Source organism: Peromyscus eremicus, chromosome 16_21, assembly GCF_949786415.1.
Source record: "Peromyscus eremicus chromosome 16_21, PerEre_H2_v1, whole genome shotgun sequence".
Taxonomy (NCBI): domain Eukaryota; kingdom Metazoa; phylum Chordata; class Mammalia; order Rodentia; family Cricetidae; genus Peromyscus; species Peromyscus eremicus.
In genome coordinates this window covers 29,699,952-29,715,027 of record NC_081432.1, presented here as the reverse complement: position 1 = coordinate 29,715,027, position 15,076 = coordinate 29,699,952, and the positions used below count along the sequence as shown (strand labels likewise).

Genomic DNA, 15,076 nt, shown 5'->3' with positions numbered 1-15,076 from the left:
AGACAGGGAGGAAAAATGGGTGTCCAGTGCCTTCTGAAGAGTAACTTCTACTGGTAGCCAGCCATCTGAACAGGTTGGCCATCTCTGAAGCAAGGGGAGTCCTGATGTCCAGCAGTAGCAAGCATATAAAATAAGCATATATAATCCTTGTATTAACCCCAAGTGACCAAGCTAGAGTGAAGTGTGTCAGCTATGGATGTCAGCCTTGGGGATCCATATTAGACCCCATACCACACAGGGCATGCTGCAGCGAGCCTTTAGAAGTTTGGAATGGCCAGGTGTGTTGGTGTATGACTTTACTCCAGCACTCTTGAGGAAGAGACAGATCGGTCTCCTTGAGTTCCTAGCTAGCCTGGTCTACATAGTGAGCTCCAGAATAGCCAAGGCTAATAGAGAGACTCTGTCTTAAAACAAAATAAAGTAAAACAACAACAACAACAACAACAACAAAAAAACAAAGAAGAATGGTCGAGGTCTGCTTGCACTGAGCTTTTATCTATGGCCATTCTCGAACTTGAGTAAGAGAGCTCTGCCAGGGTTTGCAACCCAGGGGTCCAAGCTTTCCAATTTGGAATATTCTCTTAAGAGTTGAAGCAAGCTCTGCCGCTGTATCCCTCTGAACAGACTGTGGAAAGCCCAAGGGATGGCTTTAGTTGAGGAAAAGAAAACCACAGTGTTAATGGGGAATTAGATCTGATCCACCTTTGGATTGTACAGTGGAAAAAATGTTGTATTACTAAGGTCCAAATTAAAGTTTTTAAAAAAGATACATATAGTATAAATGTTCATCTTATTATTTTTTTTTATTTCTAGAGGAGCGCAGATGTATTTTTAAAAGCAGCACACACACGCATTTTTTTTCTTATTTTCTCATCTGCCCATATGATGGCTTGCAGGAAATCCTTGAATAAATTCTTCGGTGAGGTCTTTCTACTCTGCGTGTAGCTCTGTGCTCAATAGCCATTATCTAAGCAGGCTGATGGGTTTGCATAGCAATGTTTTTAGATCACAGATTGTCATTAAGACAGGATTTGAAGTGTTCTTGCTGCCACGGTTTTAGATCACAGATTGTTGTTATTAAAGACCCGATTTGAACTGTTCTTGCTTAACCAAAGTTTTGAATAAGCTGACAGCCCCAGCTTCAACAGGGACAGTGGTGAGTTCCTATGGAGAGGTCTCAGTCGGTGTTGATTCTTGTTTCTGTGCACATTTGGTGTGCAGATGGTTTGTTAGCCTCTTGCTTTTCTTGTGGAAAACGCTGTAAACATTTCTCACATTTGGATAAGGGTGGGCCTCTGGTACCTTAGGATGGGTTCTAAGCTGTTTCATCAACATCCCAGCTACTCCACCGTCAGAGTCCTGCCCTGAGCCTTCTCACTTTTCCTTGCCCTGGAGTGCTGACAGGCACTGTGTTGGGACCTGTCCAAACATTAGACTCCAAGCGTTTCCAGTTCCTAGCTTTGCCTGAGATCAGTGGTTATGTTGCACCCGGTTCTCTGTTCCTATTAGAAGCATTTCTTCTCCACTTACCATCAGAAGGAGCAAAGGGTATGCAAAGAGCAGGTGAATTCGTATCTGTAAAGCCAGTTAAGGAAGACCCTCAGCGTCCCTGCTATGATTTGGACCTTAAATGTTCTACAAAGACCATGAGTTAAAGGCTCCGTCTACAGCCTACGGCACCATCAGGAGCCGGTAGAATCTTTAAGAGGTAGGGTCTAGAACAGCAGTTCTCTCAACCTATGGGTGGCAACCCCTAGTCGGGGGGCGGGGGGGGGGGTTGAGCCACCCTCTCTCAGGGGTCGCCTAAGACTATCAGAAAACACAGAGATTTACATGATATTCATAAAGGTAGCAAAATTATAGTTATGAAGTAGCAACAAAAATAATTTTATGGTTGGGGTCACCACAACATGAGAACTATATTAAAGGGTCACAGCGTTAGGAAGGTTGAGAACCACTGACTGGTCTAGACGGCTTGGGACACAGGCCACTGCCTCTCTTTCACTTCTATTTTCTATCCCATGTGAGATAACAGTGTTGTTCTAGCTTGTATTCCCTCCATGATGTGCTGTCTTGTCGTCAGCTCCCAAACAGCTGAGTCAGCCTGCTATTGACTAAATCCTCGAAAACCCCGAACCCTAATAAAGCTTTCCCCCATCGAAGTCAATTATTACCCTTGGGTATTTTGTCATAGCAACAGAAAGCTGACCTACGTCGTCCCCAAGGGAGTTAACACCTTGTAAACTGAGGCATTCATGTGTGTCCTGGAAGGTTATTAGATTCAGCCGCGGCACAGATAGTCTTTAGAAAGCCTAATTTCAGACAGGTACTTCTTTTAAAAATCCAGCCTTCTAGAATAGCACCCGGAACTTAGAGATACAGAGATGGTTGGCAGGGCCATAGCTAAGTCATGCAGACGATAAGGTCAGTGGTATCAGCAGTAGAATAACAACTCAAATCCAGATAGATACCAGTACTACATTTCATCTTATAGTAAACGCTTGGCAGAGAGAAAGGCACCTAGTATTTTCATTGTATTTGCTTATGGTTTTTTTCCTTATAGTAAATCATATTGTTAAAACCATCCTACTCTTGAGATAGAGCTAGAGAATGCATAAAGAGGGATTCATTTTTAAATCAAAATTTATGAACTTACCTTGTAACACTTCATGATAGTTCTGCTTGAATTATCACTTCCTATTCGAGTAAAATAGAATTCAATTTTTCTGTGGGCTTTTTTTTTTTTTTTGTAACATTTTTGGGTCATAATCATCCTTGGGATGAATTAATAGATCTTCTCCAAGTGAACTGTCAAGACAGGTCCCCTCTGGGTTTGAAATGTGATTAAAGATGCCAGTGAACTCCCTTGGGAATCTGCAAAGCACATCAGAGTCCCCTTGAAAATGCTAGAGGAAACCAGAAGTGTTTGCCCAAGTGTGTGCACAGTGAATACACAGCCAACTCAAAAAGCAGGAGGAAGCGTGGCCACCTTTATAAAAAGCAGGAGGAAGCGTGGCCACCTTTATAAAAAGCAGGAGGAAGCGTGGCCACCTTTATTGGGCTGCTTGCCCCTTAACTACTGTGTAGCTTTGAAGTGCCAGTCACAGATTCCCTGGTACGGGAACGGGATGCTTTTAGCCTTTGGACTGGGATTCAGTTGGTGACACTTTGGTAAATGGCAGTGTAAGAGACACTCAGTTGTGGGCAGGAGGGCTCTGTGTGGTCCTCATCCCCTTAAGCTTGCCTCTGCTGTATCTGAAAGCCTTCCTTCTGTTGGGGACAGCAGTGTTGTGAGGGGTGTGAGTAGAGAAGAGGGCTAGAGATGCCTGGGAGCCTGTTCCCTATTGCCCTTTCTTTCCCTGCTGCTCATGTGCACATGCGTGTGACCCAGGCCCCTGCAGAGGGCCTTGTGGAAGAGGGCAAGTGGCAAAGGGGAACAGTGGCTCTTCACGTTTGCTTCATGTTTCTCAGTGGGAGGAGCTTTTCCTTGATCAATCAATGACCAGGTGTTTGGGGATTTTAAGGTGTGTGTGTGTGTGTGTGTGTGTGTGTGTGTGTGTGTGTGTGTGTTTCTGCATGTGAGAACAAGTGTCTCAGAAGGCCAGAAGAGGATATTAGATTCTCTGGGAGCTGCAGTTATCAGCAGACGTGAACCTCCAACATGAGGGCTGGGGACCAAACACTGGTCCTGTTCAAGAGCAGTAAGTGCTCTTGACTGCTGGGCCATCTCTCCAGCCCTGTTTCACCAGTGTCTTCCTATTTCCTTCCTTCCTTCCTTCCTTCCTCCCTCCCTCCCTCCCTCCCTCCCTCCCTCCCTCCCTCCCTCCCTCTCTTTGTTTTTAGTGGTTAGTTGAGCTCAATCGAGCAAGCACGTCTAATACGTGCTTTCCGTTTCTCTGTGTTTCTAATCCAGCCTTTCCCCTTCTCTACAGATCCCATAGGTTCCTCTCCTACGAACGAGTGCCACTCCGGCTCATGCTTCTCTGCTGAGGTCTGAGCTGACTCAAGAGCTTAGAGGATCCCTGCAGCTTTGTAACCTTCAAGGTGTCCTCAGCAGGAAATCAAAACCTCATCTTTTTGAAGAGTGCTACGTTTTGCCAGTCACCTCTTGCAACTGTGTGCCAAAGGTAAGCCTGCCGACTTTCTGCAGAAAAGAGGCAAAAAAGGTCGGTTGTTTTTTCTTTTTTGTTTTTGTTTTTTGACTTGAGTGCTTAATTTGCACAGTAGTTACTTGGTTTTTTTAAATTTTAATTTTAAAGTTTTTTTTATTTGATGTGTATGAGTGTGTTTATATGTGTATGTACATTGTGTGCATGCCCTAGTGATGTTCCAGAGTACGCAGGTTCAATTCCCGGGCATGGCTCAAACAACCACCCACTACACCCTAGTGCCTGTGAAGGTTAAAAGTAGGTGTCAGATCCCCTGAAACTAGAGTTACGGATGGTTGTAAGCCACAGTGTGGGTGCTGGGAACTGAATCCATCCAGGTGCTCTGCATGAGTAGTAAATGTTCTTAACCAATGAGCCATCTCTCCAGACCCCTGCATAGTAGTTACTGAACTCATAATACAGCAGTAGGTGATGCCCTGATTTGTTGAACTGCATTAAATTTAGGCTCTGAAGGGACATAGTTCAAAAGCTAGGTTGCCACTGTTCTGACGTGAGAGCGGGTGCTTTTGAGTGTTTGAATAAAAGCGTGCAGACCAGTTCATAGCTCTGTCCCAGGCAGTGAGGTTCTGGAACATGCTCTGAATTGAGGTTGCCTGTGTACTAACCGAGGACCAGAAGCATACAGCAAGGAGGAAAGTGGCCTTGAGCCTGGTCAAGTTCAAGTCCAGCTTGGTACTGAGAAGATAAGTTCACACCAGAAGAAATGCAAATAAAGAAAAGATTCCTAGGACTGTTTCACAAGTCTGTATGAGAGATGTGCTCAAGCTGTATTAGAAGGAAATGCTGATTGTAATTGACCTCGTGCAGCTGGGACCACGGAGCCCCCATGGTGATATGGGTAGACAAAGATGAGGTTGTGTAACAAATATGAGAGAGAGAGAGAGAGAGAGAGAGAGAGAGAGAGAGAGAGAGAGAAAGAGAAAGAGAGAAAGAGGTGTGTGTGTGTGTCGTGTGTGAGTGTTGCTGGGATTGATATATGCTAGACAAGCATTCTGTGACTGAACTGTATCCCCAGCCCACAAAAATATCTTGGCCATGACTGGTAGTTTGAGGCCTTTGACTAAGGATGTGGTGCAGTTCATCCGGTGTTCCCTCTGGCTGACAGAAATATCTCGTGAGAAGGCATATTTTCATCTGTAGAGGGTTGCCTCAGAATTGCAGGGCTAGCACCCACCCACTGACTGTCCTTCCCTTTCCCTGCAAATCCCATACTATTTCTGTTATTTAGATTGTCTTGAGATAGTCTCAGACCTATGATTTGGTATGTGGAGTTTGGCATAATGATTTTTGTAAATGTACCTTTATATGAGTTAGAATTCTCTTTTATTTGGTCTGAAACAACCACTGAAACACTTTGCGAATGTGCTGTTTCTTCATGATGCGTTTTAAAACATTTGTCTGGAAACTCGTTAATGTCCTCACTGTGCCTGTTACAATATGTGGTATTTGGAATGCCATAATGTTGATAGGCCATATTTCATGAGAGTGCAATTAATGAAGTGTCCCAGGGCTTTACCTTGGCATCTTTATGATTTCCTGTGGAGAAAGTGGCTCACTGTCCCAGGTGTGTTGGGTATCTGAGTTGGATTCAGAACTAAGTGCTGGACTGGAACAAAGAGCTGAGGGGCAGGCTTTGGAACCCTATGCCCAGCCCTGCCCATGCTTGTTATCCCCTCATTCCCCACGGATGGTGCTGTGAAGCTTCAAATCCCTTCCTGCCTTCACGGGGCTCTCTCCACCCTCCCCTTGACAAGCCCATGGGGGTAGAGAATATCCCAGTCATAGCAGAATTGCTTACAAAGAGAACTTCTCAAACTCCAGGGACTCAGGGTCTTAGAAATGGGTCCTGAAGTGAAGCTTTATTGGATTCAAGTCATTTGTAAATGTGGTCACCTGTCAGTCCATTTGTCAAATTTCATGAGCATGTAAGTTAGAAATTACCCCTTTTCAGATCTGGTCACTAGAATTCATTAATAATTCATCAGGAACAGACTGGCACTGCTTATGAGGAAGTTTTTAATGATCAGTCAGTGACATTTGACAGACTTAAGACTTTGCAATGTGGAGGGAGAGGACTGTACTGGCTCCTGGCTCTGGACCAGCCTGCGCACTCAGCAGGGTGCATTACACCGGCCTGGTGATGATTTCAAGGGCTATGATTATTTCATAAGGGATGAGAGCTATACAGAAAGCATTTAATTTTGTGGTTTCGAGGGGGTAGCAGTCATGTAATAAACACTGTGAGCACCGGCCACATTCCAAGCCATTTCACTATCTTTTAGCAGCTACAAAACCAGATAAAATACAGTTCCAGACACCCTTCCATGTGTCCTGGCTGGCTAGGGTAAGAGATTATGCAGGACCAGCTAGACTACCATGGGGCTATAACCTGTGTCTATAACCTGTCTGTCTGGAGCAGAGAAGCACTGCTTTTGGGAAGGAGCCTGGGAAGGCTCAGGGATGTTATACTGGATCCAGTCTGAAGGAATGAAGGGAGGACACATGGGTAGAGATTTAATTGTCCTGCTTGGCACCGGGCAGGCCTAGTGGCCTGAGTGAGTATGAGTCTTAGAGGCAGTGGTGTGTGGGGCTAGAGATAACCTTTTCTGGTCCGTGATCTTTTGAAGAGCCAGTAGGAAGCACAGTGACAGCATCTTCAGTGTGCCAGACCACAGTGCCATCTAGGAAGAGTGGTGACTGGGATGGTAGTTCTTGAATGCGTGTCCTAGTTATTGGTCACCCAAGGTGTGTGTACTAGCCTACACCTGGGGCTGGGCTGAGGGAGCACTTGGTGGGTGGGGCCTTTGATTTCCAGGCCTGTGTTTTCCTGCCCCGGGGTCTTAGCTCATTGAAGTAAAGGCACAAAATTTTGGGGACCTCTGGCCTGCCCTCTCTGGAGAATGGAGACTGTGGAGATAGGATACTCACGTGCCGTTTTCACACTCTGTTCATTTTATTTACAGACGATCATTCGGCATTTCACTTAAAAACTGAAATTCCCTGTTGCTGGAGGTGGCTGTTCCTTAGCGGGGGTGGATACTGTGAGGCCTCTGGGTGCTAGACTGAGAGGAAAAATACTGTCCAGTGGATTTCACCCGCTTGTCAGTGGCTGCTAGGGGTATTTTGAGATATAGATACCAGCCATAATGCTGTCCATCCCTTTCTGTCCTGCACAGATACTTCAATTCAGGAGAAAATAACACAGCAAGCCTGTTGGTCACCCTTACCTTCCTAAGAATACAATCCCGTAATATTTTGTTGATGAAGAAAAGTTTCACTACTTACGTTCACATTATACTTGATTTATATAAAAGCAAATTTTCCTAGAGCTTAACATGTATCAGTCTGTTTTGTATTACTGCAACAGAATTCCCGAGGCTGGGGGAACATTTATAAAGAAAAGAAGTGTATTTAGCTCACGGTTGTGGTGCTTCAACAGTGATGGCCTTCTTGCTGGCAGAGTCCCAAGGCTGTGTGTGACGCCATACGCACATGCAAGTGATAGTCTTTTGTTCTCTCTCCTTCTTTAAAGGCCACCAACGTTCATGGATGGATGGATCTACATCTTGACGATCATGTCTAATCCCGGTCAGCCCTCTAAGTGTCATAGATTAAATTGCAGCCTCTTTAATACCTCCTTATTATATATAATGGCGATTTCAGCACATGAACCCCAGCATGTTTCAGCCTCCATCCAAACCATAGCAATATGTGTAGAAAACGTGTCTGGGATTTGTTGGCTCCTTATTTTTAGCATGGCCCCACATGTGTTGTTTTGGCGGTGGCTACAGTGACTTCCTTAGACTCTGCAGATGAAGCTGCCTGGTGGGGACTTAGGACTTTAGGACTCCAGCTGCTGCTGCAGGTGGATAGCTGGAGGTGTCATCAGTATGGCTGGGAGGGACTTGTTGAGTGCCTGCAGAGACAGAGGAGCCTGTGATAGATAGTCCAGGCCACAGTCTCTGCAGCCTGGACCAGTTTCTTCCTGTCCAAGGTTGTTTCCAGGGCCAAGAGAGGACCACAGCCTTTGATGCTGCAGGTTTTACAGGGGACAGATCTGTAATCATTGATTCAATAATTGCTCGGTAAGCATTTACAGCTGCATACTAAAGCCCTATGGCATTGTCTCCTCTATAGTTACCGTAATGGAATGGTTGCGGAACCCTGGTAGGGTCGGCAAGAGGTTTGCCCTTTCTGGTGTGTGTCTGGCCTCTGCTGCCAGTGGATTGCCTCGTGTGCTAGGTGAATAGGTAAGGTAGGCGTTTGAACCAAGGTCTGCCGCTGGGTTTCCTTATTCGGTTAATGTTATGTTACCATTCCTGGCATGCCCTGGAGACAACAGGGATAATGTACACTTGCCTGCCTTGAACCTAGACTCCAGGCTTTGCGAGAGAAATACCTTGGCCAGAGCTTCATGCTCACAGGTATCTCGGGAGGCTGAGAGTGTCCTCCCCTGCCCCAAAGCCTTCCATTTTTACATCAACTTCCTTTGATTTTTTTTTTTTTTTTCCACTTCTGCCGCCATAGGAAAATCTCCAGCCAGCAAGTAGGATTTGAAAAAACATGAAGAACAGGAGGGACAGTGAGAAGGAGGGGACAGAGACCCCAGAGGCAGTTTTTGAGCTGGGCCAAGGTGATTTTGCAGGCTGCTTATCCCCACAGGCCTTGGTGCTCGGGATCCTCTTAGACCACTGGTTCTGACTTACAGTCAGACTTGCCGTGACAGGAATTATCCACAGAGGTGACAGTAGCCATTTCCTGTGTGCTAGCGCTGCATCTGGTCACTTATGCAGAGCATAGCTTTTTGCATTGCTTTCTGACGTTTCTGTGTGTGGTCAGTAGAACGATCATTTTCTTACGGTTGGGGTAGTGATAAGCCACACTTCCCCAGCCGCCTGTCTTTACTGATGACACCCCTGTACCTCAGCTTCCTAGAAAACCAGAGAAACAAAATTTTGAAAAAATCAAGTCTCTGTCTATATCTACCTTCCTTCCCCCCCCCCCCCGACAGATTATAGAAGTCACTAATAGTCTGGTTTATGTTTTAAATGAAAATATTCCCCTCTTATCCAAGGCTTTTATTTTCTGCAGTTTGTTAACCTACACTCAGCCATTCCCAGAAAAAAAATCAGTAGGAAATTCCAGGAACAATCTATTCAGTTTTGAACTTTATGCCCTCTGGTGGTGCGGTGAACTCTTGCTCGGCTCTGCTCAGGATGTGAGTCATCCTTTTATCCGGTGTATCCACATGGTATACCCTCTCTCCCTGTAGTCATTCAGTAGCTGTTTCTGCTGGAGACCAGCTGTTGTGTTATTGGCGTGCTTGTGTATTGACTGGGAACTGACGGTCTATGCTCTCAGGCACACAGATGCCGTGCACATAGAGGACAGTATTGAAGAAGCAGCCACTCAGCTGTAAATGGAAGTGTGACTGCTGTTGAGATTCTGAAAAGAGGAAGAGTTGAGTGGTCCATCTTGACTTTTACTCAGGAAAACAAAAAGTTGTGTGTGTCAGGGCAGAAGGTATACATACTCCGGTTGCATGTCAGAGCAAGCTATGTAGGCTTTTAGCAATGGTACCTTGACTAGGCGACTAAAAAATGGATTGCTTTGCCAATGCAAGGACAGTGGTTGGGATATCCCCCCTCCCCAAGAGTCCACACAGGAGTAAGCAGTGCCTAGTGGTCCTTGTAGCCTTGGGAGTGAGGGGGATCCTAAGGACATGGCATGTGCCTCTGGTGGATTTCTCTACAGGAGCCAAGGGAACCTGAGTTTTTCGCTTCTTCCTGTCAGGATTAGTTTTTCTTTTTTTCTCAAATCACTGGAAATGTTTGTGGCCCCGAGATTTAAAATGGCTCTGAAAACATGAATAAATCAGACTATTGGAGATCACAATTTAAGGGGAATGGTTTTGGACGCTGTGTGGATATCTGAGCCAAATATGAAAAGATCTTTTGGATGGAAACAAAGGGAGCCCCTAGTATTTGCTTTGCTGGAAGGTAGCTGTGTCTTCTGCTGGGTTTGTGACCCTGGAAGCCAGCTTTAGCTCCCTGTGTAGTGACATGCCCCTTCCAGGTCTTTCGGTCAGACCTAAGGTAGCACTGACAAGTCCTTCGGTGAGCATTGAGTGTGATGCCAACCATAGGAAGTAAAGGTGATTCCCTCTTTGAAAGGCTGCAGCCATTTCTGGGCACAGACCTCTGTAACCTTGTCTGAAGGCCTGTGCAGATAGCAGGGTACACCAGCCACAGTCAGGAGCGGCCCTCCACCTGTGTGGACTTCAAGCCAGAGGGGATAGAGCAGTGGCGTTCCTCCTATGTCCTCAGGCAGTTTGTCTCTTCCAGGGACATGGACGGAGGGAGTCTCCAGACTTGGCGTTCAGTTTTTCTACATAGCATACCTACCTCTTCTGCCAGCTATCATCCTGGGTTCTGTTTACAGTTGCTCTCTTTGTACTTGGTGTGTAAGCAGCAGATACTACCCTTACCCCCATTGCTCACACAGAGGAATGCCTAGTTCACAGATGCTGACCTTTCATATGCAGTAACCCCACCCCCACCCCCAGCAGAGGTTCCAAGACCTCCACTTGGACACCTGGATAGAACTAAATACAGATTCCCACCATGTGAAAACAGTGTTTTTTATAAATGTCAGTTAGGACCCTTTTCTAGGACACCCCAGAACACTGGGGATGAGAAATTGTGCTAACCTTACTGAGGGCAGTGTATACATTCTGTGGTAGTTTGAATAAGAATGACGACCCCCCCCCCCCATAGGCTCATATATTTGAAGTTATCAGGAGGTGGTGCTATTTGAGAATGATAAGGAGGGGTAGCTTTGCTGGAGGAAGTGTGTCACTGGGGGTGGGCTTTGAACCCGGCCCATCCCCCTGCTTGTGGATCAGGATGGAGCTCTCAGCTACTGCTCTAGCTAACAGCCTGTGTGATGCCATGCTCCCCACCATGATGCTAATGGACGAAACCTCTGAAACCAAAAGCAAGCCCCCAATTCAGTGCTTTCTTGTATAGGCATGACCTTCCTTGCTCATGGTGACTCTTGACAGCAATAGAGCAGTGGCTACGACACAGCCTGGCCTCTGTCATTTCCTCACCGGGCCCCGCTGCCTTCAAGATTGCAGTCCCTGTGTCACTGTGTCCCGGTGACTAGAGTTGGAACTCTCGGTTCTGTGAGAGCCCGTTGGAGCTTCGGAGAGGCCAGGGCTCTTTAGGCTGATTCTGTGTCCTGTCTCCTTGAGTGGTTTGCTTAACAGCGTGGATATTGCTTGTGAGGAAACGTTATTTTGACTGTGTCAGGAACGAAAACGTAGCAATGCTGGTGCAGAATACCTTATCAATCAGTTGTTTTCTCTGCACAAAATAAACAAATAAGTAAAGCTAATAACTATTGTGTACTCACATCAGAACCAAGTTTCGGTAGATTGCATGATAAAGGGCTTGGAACTCCCAGTTGCTTATGTTTGAGCTGCTCTTAACTAGTCCCCACAGGACCACTGTCTGTCACAGGGAGTCCTGGGTACTAACTGTCTGTTCCTCCGAGAACATTCTTCCACCACCGACCATGACACATTGTAGAGTCATTGTATATGTGTATATGTATATGTATATGTATATGTATACAAGTTTATGTGTGTAAGTTGCATATTGGAAGTATGGTTCAGATGTCCATTAAAATAAAGCAAGGGAGGGGTTACAGTAGTGTTGTCTAGGAACTGTCCCCAGAGTTCATGTGTTAGAGGCTCTGTCCCTAGCTGCTGGAATTATGGGAGGTTGTGGAAACTCTAGAAGGTGGGTTCTGGGTGAGATCACTGGAGGTGGACATTGGAAGGATGTGGCATGTCCTCTGCTGCCTGGCCGACATGTCATAAGGAACCTCTTCTGTTCCCTAGTCTGGCTTTTGTGAGACTGCCTTGCAGAGGCCCATTGAGGTCAAGCAAGCAAACCGTAGACGAGTGTGACCATGAGCAGGTATGAGGGAGAGGTCTGTTGATAGGACGGTTCTTTGTCTTGATGGGTTGGTGGCGACAGGAACTCACACACGGTGAGGTGTCAGAAGCACTTACGCAGGCCTGCCATTAGTGTCCTTATCTAAGTAACAAGTAAGCCTTGGAAGAAATGGGTGCTGGGTACAAGTAATTCTGCAGAGTCCTGGGAATTTCCTGGGAATCTGTACTTACTTCAGAATGCAAGTTTATAAACAGTGGTTTTCAAAGTTGGGGGGTGGAGGAGGGGGAGGCCACCTTGTTTCCCCTTGTTTCAGGAGCCTGTCCTTTGGAGTCTTAAGAGTTTCCAGTTTACATTACTGTGAGGGAGTGACTCACAGAAGGGAGGAAATAGGGGCGTGGACAGAACGCCTGTCAACGACTGCTGCAGAAGGTCTTTATCAGCAGTACTCTTGTTCTCTCCTTGAGCCCTGGCTGCGCTCCTGGTTATAATCTACAATAATTTAGATGGTGCTCAAGGAGAGAAAATGGAGGCCGTGTGTACTGACTTCGAGAAGACTGCAGTTCAAACTCCAGTCAACACACACACCATGGAATGAAAGCAGTGTTTACTCTGTTTTGACTCCTAAGTCTAACAAGCAAGGCTATAAACAAAGGCTTTGCAAGCAAGGATTTGCAAATTATGTCAGTCATTGCAAACGAGGTGCCTCCTTTCAGAGGTCTACTGACTCTGGGTCAGGAGATGTGGGCTGTGGTCTCATCTGCTCTTTTATTATTGACTGTCACCTCTTGAGCAGGTTACTGGCTCACATGCCTTCAGGCTCCTTGTCTGTAGAGTAGCAGGCCTGACACACTCGGAGGGGCCGCCTCGGGATGAACTCTCTGCGTTGTGAGCACCTGGTGAGCTTGAACTAGAACGTGTTCTGTGGAGAGCAGCAGTTACTCTCTGCTCTTACTGGCTGTACCCTTGGGGAAAGTCATGGTCACTGAAATGTCATTTTGATAGGAATCTAGCTGAGTGTGACTTCATAGACTTGGACTTTTCCAAACATGGGTATTATTTAACCAGATGACTAACTGAACTGATGACTTACCTAGAGACTGTGGTCCTTATCAAGAGTCAGGCGGTCCTGAAGTTCAAAGTGGATGCTCACACTGATCTAACTGGTGTCCAAGAAGCTTCAGTAAAAGCTGACTGACAGAACACTACTCTGTTACATGACTGCCATACACTAGTCGTAACTGGTGAACCTGTTACATGCTAACTAAATGCTCAGCTTCATTCGGGTTTTTAACAGACATCCGTTTTCTGTTCCAGGAGTCCATCCCCAACACCACCTTGTTCATCACCATACCCTTTAGGTACCTCCTGGGTGTTATACCTCATACTTGTTTCGATAAGCCGTGTGGGTGTCAGAGGCTCAGTACTTGGTAGAAGGCCTTTTGTTGCGCGGTTCCGTGTTTTTGTTATGATCATAGGGGTCCTGATAACTACACAATCAGCGTGGCCTCGCTGTTGGCATTGACCTTGGGCATCTGTCACATTTCTCCTCTGCAGCGATGCCTTCCTGTGGAAGCAGGACTGGATGCACAGCGGCACTGCCAGTTGGGGGATCTACCTCACTTATTCCAGATCCTTCTGCCCATAGAATTTCCCCTTTCATTTACTTACTAGTCGTTTCCTTGCTTTTTAAAATTTATTCCAGCATCTCTGTATGTAAGCCCAAGCCACACTGTCTAGTTTTGCTCATGTTATCATGTTATAAAAATGGGGCTTTGACTTCTGTGGTCCTTAGACTTTTGCCACTTCTGTATTCCGAGTCACCTGTGCGACTGCAGGAAGAGATGATCGCTTCATTTGTTTGCACTGCTGTAGGATACTGAGCTGAGTGGTGGCGGCAGTGGCGGCACTGCCCATCTGTCCCTTTGGCTGCTGATTGGCTGGCTGTTTCTTGCCTTTCCCAATCATCCCTGTTGCTGCTGTGAGCATCATCATGCGCATCCCTCGTCAACCCGCTGAAAGTGTCTCTCCAGACTATCAGTGGGAGTGTAGCCTTGTACTCACGTCCACGGTAGCTCTGTAGGGTCATTCTGACTTGCTTTCTAGCGTACCCCCATTTCTTCCTCGGCAGAGCGTGTGGCCTCACTTCGACCAGCGGCCTTTTCTGCGTTCCCCAGCTAGTGTTAAAGTGGACTCTTACTGGGGTCCCGGGTGATGAATGAGTTTGAATGCTGTTTTATGTACACTCGCCATCTGTGCCGTCTGTCTGCAGGCGATCGTGTTTTGCCTGCCTTTTCTCTTGATCTTTTTCTCTGTGGTCTAGGGCTTTTCATTATTCTAGACACCAGCCGTTTGTCATTACATACATTGCTTCCTAGCAGCCATTTGTAAACAAGCACGTTCAGTCTTTTGATCTCTAAATCCAGGATTCCTACTGCAAATAGCCCATGGCTCCACCAGGTGTGTTCAGCCTGTGGCCTGCTGCTGGGCTCCTCCCAGGAGTCTGGTGATTGTGGACCAACATCAAGAGGCTGGAGAGGTGACTCAGTAGTCTAGAGGGCTTGCTGTGCTTCAGAGGACTGCAGTTTGGTTCCCAGCACCCATGCGGCTTACAGCCACCTGTAATTCCAGCTCCAGGGGATTAACGGCCCTTTATATGGCCCTTGTAGATACCTACACACACAAGCATGTACATACATAGTCTCTCTCTGTCTCTCTCTGTCTCTCTCTCTCTCTCTCTCTCTCTCACACACACACACACACACACACACACACACACACACACATTTTTTAAAAATATTAATTTTTTTTGAGAATATTTGCAGGTTTTTTTTTTTAATTTAATGGCACCATTCCAGAGGGTGAGCGTCTTGGATGACAACATTATTTTGTGCTGTCAGAAGGTTGGATGCTCATGTTAGACCCTCTGTGTAATTAGAATAGTCT

General features: G+C 46.3%; 1 protein-coding gene across 2 annotated transcripts in view; it reads left to right on the top strand.

Moving 5' to 3' along the window:
- Nck2 (NCK adaptor protein 2) overlaps positions 1 to 15,076 on the top strand; it is a 128,953-nt gene that overhangs the window by 68,310 nt on the left and 45,567 nt on the right. For both annotated transcript variants that reach the window (XM_059244179.1, XM_059244178.1), the window contains one exon: positions 3,933 to 4,127. The gene's annotated coding sequence lies outside the window, so the exon portion shown is untranslated. The remainder of the gene's footprint in view (positions 1 to 3,932; positions 4,128 to 15,076) is intronic.